Genomic DNA, 19,254 nt, shown 5'->3' with positions numbered 1-19,254 from the left:
GTAAAAACAGAACAGATTCAACCAAGCACATAACGTTTGTCATGTACTAGAGACACAAGGATCAGTGAAAATAAGCCCCTGCCTTGAGGAGTTCAGATCTCAGGCTCTGGTGAGGGAGCTGTACAGGTAAACTGACGGTTAGATAAACAGACAAAGCAATGTCTAGGACTCCATGGGAAACAGAGCCATGGCCCTGAGTGACTGGGGACCAGGAAGGCAACACAGAGGAAGTGCCAAAAGAGCAGAAATTTACCAGGTGGTAGTCCAGGAAAGAGCTCAGCAAAGTTCTGTATGACAGGATGTGAAGAGGGTGTGGATGTGGATGTGTGTGTGTGTGTGTGTGTGTGTGTGTGTGTGTGTGTGTGTGTAAAAGACTGCACAAGCACTGGGATGAGATCACGAGGAACTTTCAGGTCATGAGGACTCTGGAGTATCTGCATGGCTGAGCCGCTAAAATCTTTTAAACTGGGGAAATATGATGATCAGATTTATGTAGTAGAGCGTGATCCTCAAATGTTAGCACGTATCAGAATCATCTGGAAGACTTCCTAGACACAGAGTACTGAACCCGCGCCTCCATTTTCTGATTAAGTAAATCTGGGATGGGACTTGAGAATCTGCATTTGTAACAAGTTTCCAGGCTGATGCTGATACTGCTTGTGCAGGGACCACATCTGAGAATCACTGCAGTGGAGGGTAACTCTAGTGGGGGAGGGGCAGCTGGACTTAAACGGAAGACTGGAACACACCAGACGCGAAGCCGTTCAAACAGCCCTGGAAAGAGGTTGACTGGGGTAACTGCTCTGCTGGCTCTTCTTCTCTGGGAAGCACCCAGAGGCCAACATCCAGGTTCTGTGCCCTCACGCCCCTAGTGACAGCTGCCTAGCTAAGGTACAGATAGATGCGGCCCACAGAGACCAAATATGTTTTTTCTTCCGAGGATTTCAACCTTGAGTATAAAAATACAGAAAATGGAGGTGGCTGGAGCTGAGTTACCCTAACAGTCTCCCACTAGAGAAAAGGCCTCTAAACTCCTGTCACTGAGGTCTTCAGCACTGTCCTAATGCCGGATGGAGTCTTGTTTATTTGGTACATCCTTCAAATCTGTGAGCTATAGCCCAGTGTCTTTACAAATGGTTCTACCATTAAAGTAAGTGGGTTTATCAGCCCTTGACAACTAGTTTTAGAGACAAAGGAAGCAATCATTTAGAGGGGGAAAAAAGGGAAAGAATGAGGCAATATATAGATATATTTACTGAGAAAGATGTCATGGCAATATGAGGTTTAAAAAAGAAAAAGATACTTAACAATGTTTAGTAGCCTTAGAAGGAGGGGCCTTTCTGTTTGTACGAGTGTGTGAATCCAGGAATGTTTATAATGGGACAACCACCCCGTTAACAGTGGTAACTTTGGTGGCAATGTCAGGGTGGGGAGGGGATTTCTAGTCTGTGTGATTTTGTGTCGTTTGAATTTATTACAAATATGTATAATTTATAAAGTTATAATTTACAGGATCTGACACAGGTTAAAAGAAGAAAGAAGAAGGAGAGAGGGGGAATAAAAGGGCTCCTGTGGAGCGCTAGCAGAGCCAGAGCAGAACTAACAGTAACAGATATCCTGGCAGACAGCACTCAACCAGATATGTTGGTGCTTGCTGCTTAGTTCTTAAAAAATACTTACTTTGAAATAATTTCAGATTTATGGAAAAGTTGCACACATGGTACAAAGAATTCCTGTGTACCCTTTGCCTAGATTTCCCCATACACCTTTGCCCTCCTTGAGCTGTTTAAGAATATGTTGAAAGCAAGATACCCTTTACCCTTTACAGTGTGGCTTCCTAAAAGCAAGGACATCTCTTTGTGCTGCTGATCCAGGATCTAATCCAGAATCATACATGGCATTTAGCTGTCATCTCTTTAGCCTCCCAGAATATTTCCCTCAGTCCTTGTTTTCTGTGACCTTGACATTTTGGAAAAGTACAGGCTATTTTTTCTGTAGACTGTCCCTCCATTTGGGTTTATCTGATTTGTTTCTTGATTAGATTAAGGTTATAAATTTTTGGCAGGAATATCACAGAAGTGTCATGCTCAGTGCATCCTATCAGGAGACACATGATGTCGTTTTTGTCTCTTTACTCGTGATAATAACTTTGATCACTTGCCAAGTTTCTCCACTGTGAGGTTACTATTTTTTGTCTTTTTAACTAGTAAGTATCTCATAGGGAGATAACTTTGAGACTAAATATATTGTTTCTCAAATTTTAACATCTATTGATCTATTGTTTTAACATCTATTGATAATTCTTACCTGAAGCAATCTTTACTGTTGTGATGGCCAAATAGTGATTTTTCTAATCCTATCATTCCTTTCATATTCACTAGCCTTCTACTCTAAGGAAAAGCTTACCCTTTGGCCCTGTTTATTATTTATTCCTTTCTACATTCGTTTGTTCATTCACTCACACATCAGTACGATTCATACCTTATTTTATGATTTATAATTTATTACTATTATTTGTTTCGGTGCTCAAATTGTCCCAGATTTATACGGAAACACACACATGCTTTCACATCCATATCTATTTAGATACATTAAAAACATAAATTAGTACTGATACCTCCAATTCCAATCCAACACCATAAGGTTAATCCTAGCCTTCCCTCTCCACATTTGTATCAATAACTCCGTCTCTGAATCCTAGCTCTGATTATCCACTATACATTTACTTATTCGCTCAACACGGGAATGAAGTTTCAGAATCACTGAACAATATCAACATAAAAAGGAAACCTATTAACTACAGTTCAGTATATATAGTTCTTTTTGTCTTAGGCCTAAAAGTATATAGCCAATATGTACAGTCAAGAATTATTTGGGCGGGCTTCCCCGGTGGCGCAGTGGTTGAGAGCCCGCCTGCCGATGCAGGGGACACGGGTTCATGCCCCGGTCTGGGAAGATCCCACATGCCGCGGAGCGGCTGGGCCCGTGAGCCATGGCCGCTGAGCCTGCACGTCCGGAGCCTGTGCTCCGCAACGGGAGAGACCACGACAGTGAAAGGCCCACGTACCGAAAAAAAAAAAAAAAAAGAATTATTTGGGTCAGCTCTCTCCATTCTTCCCAACTTCACTGTGGTTGTATTATTCACTTGAAATAGATTCATTTGTTTGTGTCTGCATTGTTTGGAGTCCCCCGCATTCTGTTGTCTTTACTTTCTCTGTATATTCATAACAGGTAAAACTGTTTTACCGCTTGAAAAGTTAAAGTTGATTCATCAACCCATTCATCTTTTACCCATTTCTGAATTTCTGGTTATGAATTTATGAATAATTTTACGTATGTTGACTGAAAAGCTGAGGACTCAGAATTTTAACATCCCCTCAACCTGCTGTGACTTCCTGAGACTCCTAATCTTTTGAAGGAAGTTTCTAAATAACCAAGGTTTTCGATATTGTTTATTGAACTTAATTTTAAAATTAATTTTCAATTTCTAATTGAAATATGTCGAAATGTTAAAAAAAGGCGGGGGGGGGGGAAGGGGTAAAGACAGTTGGGGCTAAAATTGCTGTAATAAATATTGCTATAAAGGTTCAGTTAAGTTCGAGGCCTGAATGAACCTGGGTTGATGCCCAGGCTTCTCCTGTTGAGTCCTGGGCCAAACGCCTTTACAGTGTCCCGATATGCGCAAATTCAAATGTTTAGAATACTATTCCATTCGGGTGAACTATATGAAACTCTACTGGAAAGCAACAGGTTGCCCCTACTGTTCACTCCACCGCCAGTGGACTCTGCTCTCCTCTGAGACACAGCCGCAAGTGACCCATTTCTTCTAGAGCTAAGGTCATTTCCTATCAGAATCTCCTGGTGTTTCACACACCCCCCATTCTGACCCAGTAATCCAGTGGATCTGAGGCTTTGGTATTGAACCAGATAAAACTACCTTCTTGTGTGTAGAATAAAAATAGTAAAGTAGCAGCAATCTCATAAGAGTCAACTTAATATGATGGCTGAGATGCCTGGTTGATTTTCTAATAAGCTTCTTACTGCCCTTTTCTCTATAGCCCACTCCAAACGAATATCCACTGCTGCTGTAAGGAATGTGGAACATCCAGAAAGCCCTGCCTAGCCAGGTGTCTATGCTGAAGGGGAGAAATAATGTTCCTCGTTCAGGTTATAGGTTTTAACCAATTCATTCGGACTTTCTAATACAGAAGGAGAAGAATCTGTCACCAGAAATTGTATGCTGTATAATAATATCCTGGTGTAGGAAAATCCTAGTATTTCTTTTGTAATAATCTGCTCGGTTGTTCCCTAGCCTTCAGGACTTCCTTTAACCTTTACAGATGAGATTAATGAAACCCCCCATCTTGTGTCCAGGAACTAAGGAGCTCAAATCAAGGTCAAACTTAGTACTAATACCTCTCTGATCTTGTAATAATCTCAGTACCTGGATCCTATCTCCCTGCTCCACACCACCCGCCTTATCTCGGTTTCTGGTACTAAAGCCCAGGTCATCTGAGGGCTGGAGTTCTGATATGCCTCTCCAGGTTTACTCAAACAGAGGCCCCGGTAAATCTCCAGGGCTGCTTCAAAAACTGCTGTCAAAACCACCAAGACTCGGAGTTCCACCAGGTGGTAGCTGATATACCTGGTGCCCACTGACCTTTCTATTACTGAGGCACGATTATCATCCTACAAGGCAGAAGAAATTCAGAGAGCATAGTGGGATTAGGGGGTGGGGTGGTAAAGTGATTTCCTTCTAAATTATCAGAATTATCAAGCATTCAACAGAAAAGTTGAACCAACACTGCTGATTTCTGTAAACAGTAGTACATAAAACAAGATCCATAGGGAGGGAAGAACTAAATCAGTTCTCAGGAGTAACTAAAAGACATACTCTGCTGAGGTTGTGGGGATTTTGCAAAGCACTTATATTCCAACTCACTGAGATTATGACTTGGTTGAGCTTTAGTAAACAACTACCCAGTTTCTCAGCAACCAAGAAACCAAGATGGCATCCTCAATAAACTAACCCTTAGCACTCCAACACCACCTCCCTCCACTTCAGTTGACTAGAACAAGCTAATAAATTACCTCCTTCCCCTACTGCTGACTAGAACAAGCTAATAAATAAATGAGAGAAAATGATTCTTATTACTTATTCTTGTATGCATTGTACTCAAAAGATTTCCAGTCCTAATAGTATGTGGGGGAAGATACAGGCAAGGTATTCAGAGGTTGGAGATGGCTTAATTACACTATGCTACATTCAAAAGATTTTTCACTCAAGCACAAAAAATGTATTTAAGTCCTTTCTTGCTAAGTGACCAAACACTGAGGTCTCTTATTTATGACTTAAGTTTCTATTTAACGTTGACTTAACGAAAAATTCAGCGTTCTTATGTTTAAAGTTTCTGGAATAGTTTCTGCTATTATAGATATACTTCATACAGCTGTTACTAAAAATAATTCACATACCATAAAATTCACTCTGTTGCATGAAATGTAATGATTTTTAGTACAGTCGCAGAGTTGTGCAACCATCACCACAACACATCTTTGGCACGTTCTCATCACCCCAAAAGGCAACTGCACCCATTCGCACTTACCGCTCATTCCTCCCTCTCCCTCTTCACTCACTCCCCCCCCCAACCACTAATCTACTTTCAGTCTCTGAGAAAGTACCTATTCATATTGGATATTTCCTATAAATGGAATCATACCACATGAGGTCTTTTGTCACACTGGTTTCTTTTAATCAGAATGTTTCCAAGGTTCATCCACTGTTTATTGCCGAATACTATTCTACTGTACAAACATTCCACATTGTGTTTATCCCTTCATCAGTTGGACATTGGGTTGTTGTCACTTTTTTGGCTGCTATGAACACTGTGTACACGTTTTTGTGTGGATATATGTTTTCAATTCTCTAGAAGAACTGCTGGAGCATATAGCAACTCTATGTTAACTTTTTTTTTTTTGCGGTACGCGGGCCTCTCACTGCTGTGGCCTCTCCCGTTGCGGAGCACAGGCTCCGGACGCGCAGGCTCAGCGGCCATGGCTCACGGGCCCAGCCGCTCCGCGGCATGTGGGATCTTCCCGGACCGGGGCATGAACCCGTGTCTCCTGCATCAGCAGGCGGACTCTCAACCACTGCGCCACCAGGGAGGCCCCTATGTTAACTTTTTTGAAGAACTGTGAAACTGCTTTCTGAAGTAGCCATACCCTTTCAATCCGACTATCAGTGTATGAAGATCCCAATTTTCTCACGTCCTCACCAACGCCTGCTATGGCCTGTCTTGATCTTCGCCATCCTAGCAGGTGTGAAGTGGGTCTCAACATGGCTTTGATACCCATTTTTCTATGCTTGTTAAATTTTAAAACATTTTGTAAAGAGGATTGAAACTAAAAGCCTTCTATTTTCAAACAGCATTTGGGTCACAAGGAAAGGAAATAACCTGGGGACCACAAATCATTCAACATATAAAAGGGAATGAAGCTGAAAGCATTAACATTTACCTTTTAGAGTTAAAAAGAAGTTGGAAATATTAACTGTTTTCTGAAAATTATTGATAGACATGTCACTCCCATCAGAAACTCAGAGGAGGTAAATACGTACTTCAGAGATATTCTGACATCTCAAGGGACCAAAAAATGTATTTACAGTTTTCTGAATACATTCAGCTTTCTCTTCTAAAGGCAGCATAAAGCATTCAACAGAATTAGAAACAGATTCTAGGCGAGGTACATGCAGAAGTTTCCCCAGGATTCTGAAAACAATTGTTACATTCAGTCAGAGCCTTAAAATGGCTCAATGACAGGCCAAATAGAAACACACACCTGGGTAACCTGTTACTATGGAGTGGATGGGGCTCATTCAGAGACAACAGTGTGGAGGGAAGTTAAGGGAAGAGCTGTATGTTATACATAAAGAGAAGATGATTGAAGAAAAGGAAATTGGGGCAGGGGGCGGGGGGGAGGATCAGTCCCACAATTTCAAAACTTTCCCCTAATTCAATACTGTTTCCGAAAATGAATGAGTAGAATTTTTCTACCATTTATAAAATGTCATTGTACTGCAAGTGGAAACTTGTGATGCCCAAACGTTAAAAAAAAAAAAAGGGCTTCCCTGGTGGCGCAGTGGTTGAGAGTCTGCCTGCCAAAGCGGGGGACATGGGTTCGAGCCCTGGTCTGGGAGGATCCCACATGCCGCAGAGCAACTAAGTCCTCGTGCACCACAACTGCTGAAGCCCATGAGCCTGGAGCCCGTGCTCCGCAACGGGAGAGGCCACTGTACTGAGAGGCCTGTGCACCGCAACAAAGAGCCCCCGCTCTCTGCAACTAGAGAAAGCCCATGTGCAGCGATGGGGACTCAACACAGCCAAAAATAAAATAAATAAATTTACTTAAAAAAAAAATCTGAATAAAAGAGCACAGAAGGGGGGAACTGGTGGCAAATTGGGTTAGGTTTTCTGATACTAAATATTGAGTACACAAAGCATGAAATTCACAGAATTCAGTATTACATTTTGGGGACCTCATAACCTAGGAGTTTTCAACCACGGGTAGTGTTCCTCACTGCACCTGTCTCCCACCCCCACTATCCTGCACACTCCTTAGGGATATTTGGAAATGTATGAGAGCATTCAGTGGGCAGAAAATCATAAGGATGTTAAACTCCTACAATGGGCAGGACAGTCCCATACAATATAAGGACTGACTTATCCAAAGTGCCATACACTCTCCAACATACATGAAGAAATGAACATGCAGAAGAGTCAAGTCATCTGCCTAAATTCCCAGTTAACTATTGGTAGAATAAAGATCGGAATTTAATTTTGATTCCTGTTGATTGTGTGCGTGTGTGTACATGACAGCTCTGTGAAGTTCCTTATATTCCAAAGACTACATTATTTTCACATAATAATGGAGGTTGCTGTTCAGTTTCCACTGTGCTAAAATTTAGATAGACGTGAGTTCCAACAGAAAATGAACAAGTGAGGAGAAGAATCCATCAGATGTAAACCATATTTCATGCTTCTCCTAAATAAGGGCATTGCTTGCAGAAATATCAGTACTGTTAATAAAACAGCTTGTGCTACTGGGGTCATTGTCCACTGAGAAACTATCAGACCAATTACGCCTTGTTCTTTTTCTTAATCCAACTACCTCAGAATGCTTGCCCTGGATTTACCTAGAATAATTTGATTCACTACTCACTCCTCCTCGCCTAAGCAGAGTCATTTGGAAAGAATGTGTCCCTCTCCATTGGTACATATCTAGATCACACTTTAACAAAGAGACCCCTTTCCAAAGGGCTCTCTGGGCTTATGTGGCTATGTGAGTTGGAGCTGGGCTATAAGTCCAGGTACAAATTCCTGCTCCACTGACTAATTTAAAAGTCTTCCAATAAGTATTAGGTTTCTAGATGTCTTATAGCCCCTCAGTTTTAACCCCCTGAATTAAAAAAAAATTCATAGAATTTTGTTTTTAAACCAGATGTTCCATAAAATACAATGAAACTTTATCTTGTTTGGAAATTTTTAGTGAAAGGAATATCCACGTCTACCCTAAAATGTCTCCAGAGGCTTACCCTTGATTTGAAGCCTATGTAATTCCTCCTCCGATAATACTGTGGAACAAGCTCAGGTCTCTGAGTGTTATAATGGAATCAGCTTGGCTGTGATAGAGAAACCCATTCTCATTCCTCACTAGCCAACCTGAGACTGGAATAAAAGAATTTTTATATTTCTTAGTAACTCGGCCACTTTTAAAATACACTTCATCCTTGGCTTCATTTTCATGTGAACAAACTGTAGAACTCAAATTCATACCCTCGCAACACTAAACCACACTCTTTTTTTTTTTTTTTTTTTTTTTTTTTGCGGTATGCGGGCCTCTCACTGCTGTGGCCTCCCCCGCTGCGGAGCACAGGCTCCGGACGCGCAGGCTCCGGACGCGCAGGCTCAGTGGCCATGGCTCACGGGCCCAGCCGCTCCGCGGCATATGGGATCCTCCCAGACCGGGGCACGAACCCGTATCCCCTGCATCGGCAGGCGGACTCTCAACCACTTGCGCCACCAGGGAGGCCCTAAACCACACTCTTAAGGTAAAACCTACAAAGTGGTTACCGTTAGGACAGATCTGACCCAAGAACAAAATGAGGGAAACTTTGTTTCTGACCACCCCACTCCCCTAATCCAGAAGGACTAGAAAAAAAACAAAAAGAAAATGGTCTTGGTGGATCCCCTTCCAACTACTGGTGAAAGAAGCAAGAAAACAGGTTCTCCAGAGGTACCATCAGTGGCAGTGAATTATAGTGACAATTATAAAGGAGATATCCCACTCAAGGACACAACCAATTTTGGGTAGAGTCTCTCCCCAAAAAAGAGGCTTAAAATGTGGCAATTGTGTGGGCATTCATATCTACCTCCACTACCGATCCTGGGTATGTTTATTTAACCTTTTTCTGTGCCTCAGTTTCCTCATCTGTAAACTGGGAATAACAGTCCATACCTCATAGGGTTGATTGTAAGAAAAAATGGTTAGATTAACGCTGGCCTATGAAACACTCCTGTGGCCAACTAAAGAGCTGTTCCTCCTAACATGGACTCATAGGGGTTTCTTCGCCTTTGGACTTTCTGGAAAGGTGCTTCTACCACTTGTAAAAGAGAAGGATGTGATTCATGCTCAACTATGAAATCTCCTCCAACTGCAGAAAGCGGGATACCTGAGCTGCTGCTTTGAGGAGATGGTGCTGTACAGGTTCAAAGAATTCTTTTCTTCTACCTGGTTTCATTTCCCCCACAGGGAACAGATGTGTGTCCTGCTTCTCTTGCCCATTTCTATTGGTTCTCACAGTCTGAGTAGCTCTTGGGAGACTGGCTGGTAACTCCAGAGACGGGATCCACTATGGAGGAGAATTAGGTAAAAGTACCTAATTCGGAGATATCTGGGTCTCCGTATCTGGTGACTTGACCATTCACCACAGCTCAATTTCTTTCTTTTCCACTAAAGCACACTTTTTGTTAGGCAGCCACCCCCTGTGTACATAACCATGCCCGGGAAGAATCTGCTTTGTATAGGACAACTATAAAGTCATGACAGGGCCTTTGAAGAAGCTATAAACTCAATCTTTAACATGTCAAGAGAATCAGAGTCAAACGGAGTTTATTTTCCACAGGGTCGAGAGGGCATGATCGTTTGAACTTCTGCCACTATGTTCTCAAACTGTCCTGAAAAGGACGACTGAGAGAGCTGGGCCCTGACAATGTTAGGAAGAGGATGTCTCCACTTCACGCACAGTCAGCTACCCGTTAAAGCAGTATTTTACAGCGACACTTTGAAATAGATAATATTACACGGAAAGAAACATAGGCCAGAGTGCACATAGTATTCTTTCATTCAAGAATCCTGATGTTAACGCTTTTACCCTGAGGGCTCTGAAGGTAAACAGGGGGTCAACTGTTCTGGGAGGGACGAATCCTTAACCCACAAACGCCAAAAGTGACTTGTGCTGCCAGCAGTCCCTTTTATTGTCTAGTCCTCAAGCCTCTTTCTCTCCTACCTCATTGTTGGGACAGTGACTACAACCATGAGCAGCTCCTCTTTCCCCTGGGGTTAAAGGTAACAGCTGAATGACTGCCTTTTACTCCTGCTATCTGCCGAATGACAGCACTCAAATAGCACTCACAATGAAAGCTTAAAAGAAAGCAGATTCTAGGCAATGGTTTTCATTTAAGTGTCTGAGAAGATCTGGAGGTGATATGGGGCAAACCTACAGACAAACTTTTCATGGGCCACATCTGCTTAATGTTGGTCTGTGACATCTAGTCTGATGTCTATTGCCCGACTGAACACCAGAGGAACCTCAGAATTTTGAGGTTAACTTATTTGAGAAATCAACAAAGACGTTCTGCCTCAACCAAGTACTTCCCTGTACTTGTCCACAACCTTCTGGCTGTCACAGCAAAAATTTCAGGGATTAAAGAGACAGCCTAAAGAAACGTAAGGGATAAACCATGCTGCGCCAGTGTAAATGATTTCTAGGGTATGTAGTTTGTCTCTGTAAAGCCCAGATCGTGAGCTTAAGTCAGCGAGTGTGGCACTGAAGAAAAAAGAAAACTAAACAATAAAACTAACAAAAGAAACCACACCCTATTCCTAGCCATAGTCTATATTTCTACACCAGCCAGTCTGGAAGATATACACAGTTGGTCACACAGTATATTTGATGAAAAAGCAAGGGTGTTTATGTTCAAATTCCTATCAGTTACAACTATTAAAATAAAACCTTAAATCGCTTTTCCTATTGATGGCCATACATGAGTTCATACAGCTTGAGGAAATCACAAAACCCAGAATTAAACTGAGAAAGGATGTGTCTCTAAATGCTTACTAATTCCACATCCAATGTATCATTAATAGATGACTTAGTCCTTTAAAGATAAAAAGGTTACTGGTGTTGAGACCAGAGTTTAGTGGTAGTGTGAGCTCTTCAAGGCAAAGAATAAGCATACTAATTACACACTAATTTTCTAATTAATGAAAAGAAGGAAAACAACCTGCTTCTGCACCTAACACGTATTAGGTGCATGCCAGGAAAAATAAGACAGTGGATATATGTGTGTTTGTGTGTTATTAAAGTACTTTCTGAACTCTGAGATACCCTGAATGATTAACACTCTGCAAAGTAAACAGTCTCAGAATTAAAAAAACCAACTATTTCTGTGCCTATGTAGAAAAGCATATGAAGAATAAGTCCTACTTGTGAGGTAGGCAGGAAAAGAGAATGTATTTAACACACTCTTCTTTCAGGTTCACCTAAAGTGTGTGTTAGAACATTTGAGCACCCACCTTAACTTTCTGTATATGCTTTAAGCATCATTCTGCAAAGTTTCCTTTGAGTCTTTATTAGTGGCTGGTGTAGGAGAAAAAAGGAGGGAAGAGGGGAGAGCAGTGCTGATATAAACAAACCCTATAACTGAAAAAAGACAGTTGCCTAAACATTCCAAAATCATTTTGAAAAGACTTCCATTTAAAGATCAGACACAGGGCTTCCCTGGTGGTGCAGTGGTTAAGAATCCACCTGCTAATGCAGGGGACACGGGTTCAAGCCCTGGTCCAGTAAGATCCCACATGCCGTGAAGCAACTAAGCCCATGAGCCACAACTACTGAACCCGCACGCCTAGAGCCCGTGCTCTGAAACAAGAGAAGCCACTGCAATGAGAAGCCCATGCAACGCAACGAAGAGTAGCCCCTGCTCGCTGCAACTAGAGAAAGCCCACGCAGCTACGAAGACCCAACGCAGCCAAAAAAAAAAAAAAAAAATCAGACACAGCCCACAATAGACCCCAAGGATATTTTTACAGCCCTGTTTCTGCTTTCCAGTTTGTAGCAGTGAACATCCCTCATCCCAATAGGATCCAGAGGACTCTCCCACACTGCGAGTGTATAACCATATTTAGGGTAATCTTAAAGTTAAATACCGAGAGGAGGCAAAACATGTATATACATCCTAGCTATTGATTTTTAAGCTACACATCAGGATAATGACAAGTCCTTAGAGAGGAAAGGTTTCATTATATTTAAAGATTTAAAGTATTTTAAAAAGTCAATGATGTTATATCCTCAACTTTACTGAGGATAAAAGTGAGTGCCAACTTTACCAATAAGTTACTTATTTAGTCCTCAAAGTCACTTATTAACACCATTACAGATAAATCGATCTGTGGGTGGGAAATCTGTTCTCTGATGTATATACAGCAAAAATATAGAAATGTTAAAAGGACAGTAGCATTTGCTCCTTAAACCTGTTTTTTAAAAATACTGTTGCTTAGACCATCAAATGGCTTGTAAACTCTTTCCAACCAAGAATTTGGGGGCTTAAGCAAGACTTGGTTGAAAAGAATGTAAACAGTGAAGTCCAAACTTCGGAAGTTCACTGCAAAGTACTTCCTGTGCTGCACGGGGATCCAAACTAAAGCGTCAACACAGATCTCGCCTCTGAGCAACTTTAATCCGCACTCTTCCTCCTCTTTAATGCATCACCTCAAGGCCACTTACTGTTGATCTGGCAAGGCAGAGGCTGAATTTCTCCCTAATAGGCTGCCTAGACAAAAAAACTTTAAAGAATCTCACTGGCTGTTAAATAAATTAGTTTATACAGAACTGATGTGGGGTTCTTTAGTTTGCAGTAGATTCAACTGGAACCGGAAATGGAGAAAGACATGCATGGTTAGCTTAATAGGATAAAAGGGAGATGAGAGTGTGCTTGTTGGGCTCACAATATTTTAAAGACTTGAGAACGTTAAGGACAACACTGTTACTCTGCACTCTGCTTCCCTAAAAAACTCCAAGGAAGGGGCTTCCCTGGTGGCACAGTGGTTGAAAGTCCGCCTGCCGATGCAGGGGACACGGGTTCGTGCCCCGGTCCGGGAGGATCCTACATGCCACGGAGCGGCTGGGCCCGTGAGCCATGGCCGCTGAGCCTGCGTGTCCGGAGCCTGTGCTCCGCAACGGGAGAGGCCACAGCAGTGAGAGGCCCGCGTACCGCAAAAAAAACAAAAACAAAAACAAAAAACTCCAAGGAAGGACTGATGAATCAACTTCATTAATCATACTATAATACGAATCGATGTTTAAAAGTACTCTGAACCCAGGAGAATTTGGGATTCCACAGAAATTATTTTTAAATCAGTCTGTAGAAAGGGGGACCTAAGGAATTAAAACCAGTTCCTTGTGTAAGTTATCATCACCATCAATTATCAGAATTTTTACCATTTACTGAGTTCTAGTGGCTTTAAAAATACCTATCTCATTTAATTTGATCCTCCCACCTTTTGTGATAGGTACTGTCAGTCATAACAGGAGAAAACAACTTTGGATTAGTAAGTGGCAAAATCTGGATTTGAGCCAGCTCAGTCTGACACCTTTATTTATTACACTGCCTTTGACCAGAAAGCCCCTCAGACATGGTAAGTGGTTACCAAGAAGACACACTTTCCTTGCCCTCCTCTCAGCTGCAATTTAGAGATTCAGTACCTTTTCACAGGTATACACTTAATGTTATGCACAAATACAAAAAAAATCCTAATAAATCAAATACACACCATACTTTTAATATCAGTGAATTAGAATTCATTCTTAGGGTTGTGTTAAGTATGTTTTTAGAATTTGGTGAAAGACCCCACAGATAAACCAAGAAGACAGAGTGGAGGTTGGCAAAAATCAACATCTTACCGTGGACTTTTCTAAGCCTATATAAAAGACTTTCCGTTTCTCCTTTATTCAGCATTCTAAGATGTGTAAAACAGGCAGATTCTCTTTCATAATGTGGCTGTTTGCTTTTTTCATTGAGGTGTATCTATGACCTGTAACCGTGAACAGTCTCTTTCCGCCTTCTATTCAATTTTCCTTTATTTGCACATTACATTGGCCTTCTAAATGAACACCAAAATTCTATGAAAAATTATAGTGTAACAATCCCATTTACCGTCGCATCAAAAAAGAAAAAAATATATCTAGGAATAAACCTACCTAAGGAGGCAAAAGACCTGTACTCAGAAAACTGTAAGATACTGGTGAAAGAAATCAAAGATGACACAAAAAGATGGAGAGGTATACCATGTTCTTGGATTGGAAGAATCAATATTGTCAAAATGACCATAGCACCCAAGGCAATCTACAGATTCAATGCAATCCCTAACAAATTACCAATAGCATTTTCCACAAAATTAGAACAAAAAATTTTACAATTTGTATGGAAACACAAAAGACCCTGAATAGCCAAAGCAATCTTAAGACAGAAAAATGGAGCTGGAGGAATCAGGCTCCCCGACTTCAGACTATACTACAAAGCTACAGTAGTCAAAACAGTATGGAACTGGCACAAAAACAGAAATATAGATCAATGGAACAGGACAGAAAGTCCAGAGATCAACCCATGCACCTATGGTCACCTAATCTATGACAAAGAAGGCAAGAATATACAATGGAGAAAAGACAGTCTCTTCAATAAGTGGTGCTGGGAAAACTGGACAGCTACACATAAACGAATGAAATTAGAACATTCTCTGACACCACACACAAAAATAAACTCAAAATGGATTAAAGACCTAAATGTAAGACCAATACTATAAAATTCTTAGAGGAAAACACAGGCAGAACATTCTCTGACATAAACTGCAGCAAGATCTTTTTTGATCCACCTCCTGGAGTAATGAAAATAAAAACAAAAATAAACAAATGAGACCTAATGAAACTTAAAAGCTTTTGCACAGCAAAGGAAACCATAAACAAAAGGAAAAGACAACCCACAGAATGGGAGAAAATATTTGCAAACGAAGCAACCAACAAGGGATTAACCTCCAAAATATACAAAGAGTTCATGCAGCTCAATATCAAAAAAACAAACACCCCAATCAAAAAATGGGCAGAAGATCTAAACAGATATTTCTCCAAAGAAGACATACTGATGGATGAGAGGCACATGAAAAGATGCTCAGCATCGCTAAGAATTAAAGAAATGAAAAACAAAACTACAATGAGGTATCACCTCACACTGGTCAGAATGGCCATTGTCAAAAAAGTCTACAAACGGGCTTCCCTGGTGGCGCAGTGGTTGGGAGTCTGCCTGCCGATGCAGGGGACGCGGGTTCGTGCCCCGGTCTGGGAGGATCCCGCATGCCGCAGAGTGGCTGGGCCCGTGAGCCATGGCTGTTGAGCCTGCGCGTCGGGAGCCTGTGCTCCGCAGCGGGGGAGGCCACAACAGTGAGAGGCCCACATACCGCAAAAAAAAAAAAAAAAAAAAAGTCTACAAACAATAAATGCATGAGAGGGTGTGGAGAAAAGGGAACCCTCCTACACTATTGGTGGGAATGTACATTAGTACCAGCCACTATGGAGAACAGTATGAAGGTTCCTTAAAAAACTAAAAATAGAGCTACCATATCCAGCAATCCCACTCCTGGGCATATATCTGAATAAAACCATAATTTGAAAAGATACACGTACCCCAATGTTCACTGCAGCACTACTTATAATACCCAAGACATGGAGGCAACCTAAATATCCAGCAACGGAGGAGTGGATAAAGAAGATGTGGTACGGGCTTCCCTGGTGGCGCAGTGGTTGGGAGTCCGCCTGCCGATGCCAGGGATGCGGGTTCGTGCCCCAGTCCGGGAGATCCCACATGCCGTGGAGCGGCTGGGCCCGAGAGCCATGGCCGCTGAGCCTGCACGCCCGGAGCCTGTGCTCCGCAACAGAAGAGGCCACAACAGTGAGAGGCCCGCATACCACAAAAAAAAAAAAAAAAAGAAGATGTGGTACATATAGACAATGGAATATTACTCAGCCATTAAAAAAGAATGAAACAATGCTGTCTGCAATGACATGGATGGAACTAGAGATGGTCATACTGAGTGAAGTAAGTCAGACAAAGACAAGTATCATGATATCGCTTATATGTGGAATCTTAAAAAATGGTACAAATGAACCTTTTTACAAAACAGAAATAGAGTCACAGATGTAGAGAACAAAGTTTTAGTTACCAGGGGGGAGGGGGGGAGGGATAAATTGGGAGATTGGGGTTGACATGAACACTACGATATATAAAACAGATAACTAATAAGGACCTACTGTACAGCACAGGCAACTCTACTCAATACTCTGTAATGACCTATTTGGGAAAAGAATCAAAAAAAGAGTGGATATATGTATATGTGTAACTGATTCACTTTGCTTTACAGCAGAAACTAACACAACATTGTAAATCAACTATACTCCAATAAAAATTTAAAAATTATACTATAATAATGTGTGAATCCTAATTTTTATTCCTACTTTTGAAAGTGCAGAAACGCTTTTATACTTTGCCTGTTTTTGCTCCTTTGTTATAAACTTTCTGCTTGAGTGAATTCTTTTCCATCTAAACTTATTTTCATTTCCCATAATACATTTCTAACTTTACTCTTTAAGTTCTGTGTATTTATTCATCCATTCACTTTTGAGTGATATCCTGTGTCAGGCAAATAAAGAATAAAATAGATTAAAATGGTTTACACTAGGAATTTTCTACCCAACTGTATTTTCCAGGGAAATTATCTGGATCTTTTAATTTTAAAACATTAATCTTTAGGGACTTCCCTGGTGGTCCAGTGGGTAAGACTCTGTGCTCCCAACGCAGGGGGCCCAGGTTCGATCCCCTGCCAGGGAACTAGATCCTGCACGCCACAACTAAAGATCCTGCAAGCCACAACTAAAGATCCCATGTGCTGCAACGAAGACCTGGTGTAGGTAGGTAGGTAGATAGATAGATAAACAAATAAATAAATAACTTGCCCACTATGGCTAGAAAACAAAAACTTACATCCTTTTATGCAATGTCTGGGTTACTCAAGGTACCCCTTAATTTTTTCAAATTGTTTTCTGCTGAAATGTATCACTACATTTTTAGAAGAGAAATTCTAGTCTTAAAAATATAGTTCATGGGATGGCGCATTTTCTTGCACCGAGTAATGCGGAGTTGCTGCCAGGTGAGGAGGGCGGAGAGTTCTATGGTGAAGTGAGGGGAGGGATTCATGCAGGCGTCTGGGGGAGCCTTGTTCTGACCTATAAGGTGGGAAGTTGATGCTGGATACCGCTACTCCCGGACCCCCAGCATGAAAGTTGTGATATCATCCTCGAACCATCAGCTTTGAAATTAAAAAACAATGGAGAAGACTCAAGAAACAGCCCGAAGAATTCTTCCAGAACCTTACAAGTACTTACTTCAGTTACCAGGTAAACAAGTGAAAACCAAACTTTCACAGGCGTTTAAAAAAAAAATCATTGGCTAAAAGTTCCAGAAGACATGCTACAGATTATCACTGAAGTGACGGAAATGTTGCATAATGCCAGTTTACTCATTGATGATATTGAAGACAACTCAAAACTCCGACGTAGCTTTCCAGTGGCACACGGCATCTATGGAATTCCATCTGTCATCAATTCTGCCAATTATGTATATCTTCTTGGCTTAGAGAAAGTCTTAACCCTTGATCACCCAGATGCAGTAAAGCTTTTTACCTGCCGGCTTTTAGAACTCCATCAGGGACAAGGCCTAGATTTCTATTGGAGGGATGATTATACTTCTCCCACTGAAGAAGAATGTAAAGCAACGGTGCTGCAAGACAGGTGGACTATTTGGATTAGCAGTAGGTCTCATGCAGTTGTTCTCTGATTACAAAGAAGATTTAAAGCTACTACTGAATTCACTTGGGCTCTTTTTCCAAATCAGGGATGATTATGCTAATCTACACTCCAAAGAATACAGTGAAAACAAAAGCTTTTGTGAAGATCTAACAGAGGGAAAGTTCTCATTCCCTACTATTCATGCTATTTGCTCGAGGCTTGAAAAGCACCCAGGTGCACAATATCTTGCGCCAGAGAACCGAAAACGTAGATCTTTAAAAATACTGTGTACCTCATCTTTCTCTGAGAACGTAGGTTCTTTTGAATACACTCGGAATACCCTTAAAGAGCTTGAATCTAAAGCCTATAAACAAACTGATGCATGTGGTGGGAACCCTGAGCTAGCAGGTCTAGGAAAACACTTAAGTAAAATGTTCAAAGAAGAGAATGAATAATAGTAAGTCATTCTTGATTAGGCCTGATAGGTTAGTTGACTTTTCTGTTTTTGTCTTTTAGCCTATTACCTTTTTTAAAATTTGGACCAAGCTGTTAGTCTCCAAAAACTGAGTGATAGTGGTGATGTGAGTGAGGCTGTTTCAATATAGAATCCCTGTGTACAGATAATCATCATAGTACCAAGTTGAAGGAATCAAAAGGAGCCACATTTAAATAAGTCTAATTTGAATGTTAGAATGTGCTGTGTTGGGACGTTGTGGCCAACTCTGCCATGCGTGTTCTGTTGATTCTGTCAATAAAGACTTCAGCATGGGCCTCCCTGGTGGCGCAAGTGGTTGAGAGTCCGCCTGCCGATGCAGGGGATACGGGTTCGTGCCCCGGTCTGGGAGGATCCCATATGCCGCGGAGCGGCTGGGCCCGTGAGCCATGGCCGCTGAGCCTGCGCGTCCGGAGCCTGCGCGTCCAGAGCCTGTGCTCCGCAACGGGGGAGGCCACAACAGTGAGAGGCCCGCATACCGCAAAAAAAAAAAAAGACTTCAGCTTCAGCGGGGGGGTGGGGGATGTGTGTGTGTATATATATGTATAGTTCATGGTTTATTTTTATAAATATTAGCCTTTTTAGACAGATT

General features: G+C 41.6%; 1 protein-coding gene and 1 pseudogene across 4 annotated transcripts in view; one reads left to right on the top strand and one right to left on the bottom strand.

Annotated features, from left to right (window-relative positions):
• The window catches only part of RBPMS (RNA binding protein, mRNA processing factor), a 187,452-nt gene that overhangs the window by 74,872 nt on the left and 93,326 nt on the right, over positions 1–19,254 (bottom strand). The gene's annotated exons all lie outside the window — the stretch shown is intronic.
• Positions 17,666–18,624, top strand: LOC132481333 (geranylgeranyl pyrophosphate synthase-like; annotated as a pseudogene).

Source organism: Mesoplodon densirostris, chromosome 20, assembly GCF_025265405.1.
Source record: "Mesoplodon densirostris isolate mMesDen1 chromosome 20, mMesDen1 primary haplotype, whole genome shotgun sequence".
Taxonomy (NCBI): Eukaryota; Metazoa; Chordata; class Mammalia; order Artiodactyla; family Ziphiidae; genus Mesoplodon; species Mesoplodon densirostris.
Note: the sequence above shows the minus strand (reverse complement) of the source record. Positions and strands in the feature narration are given on the sequence as shown.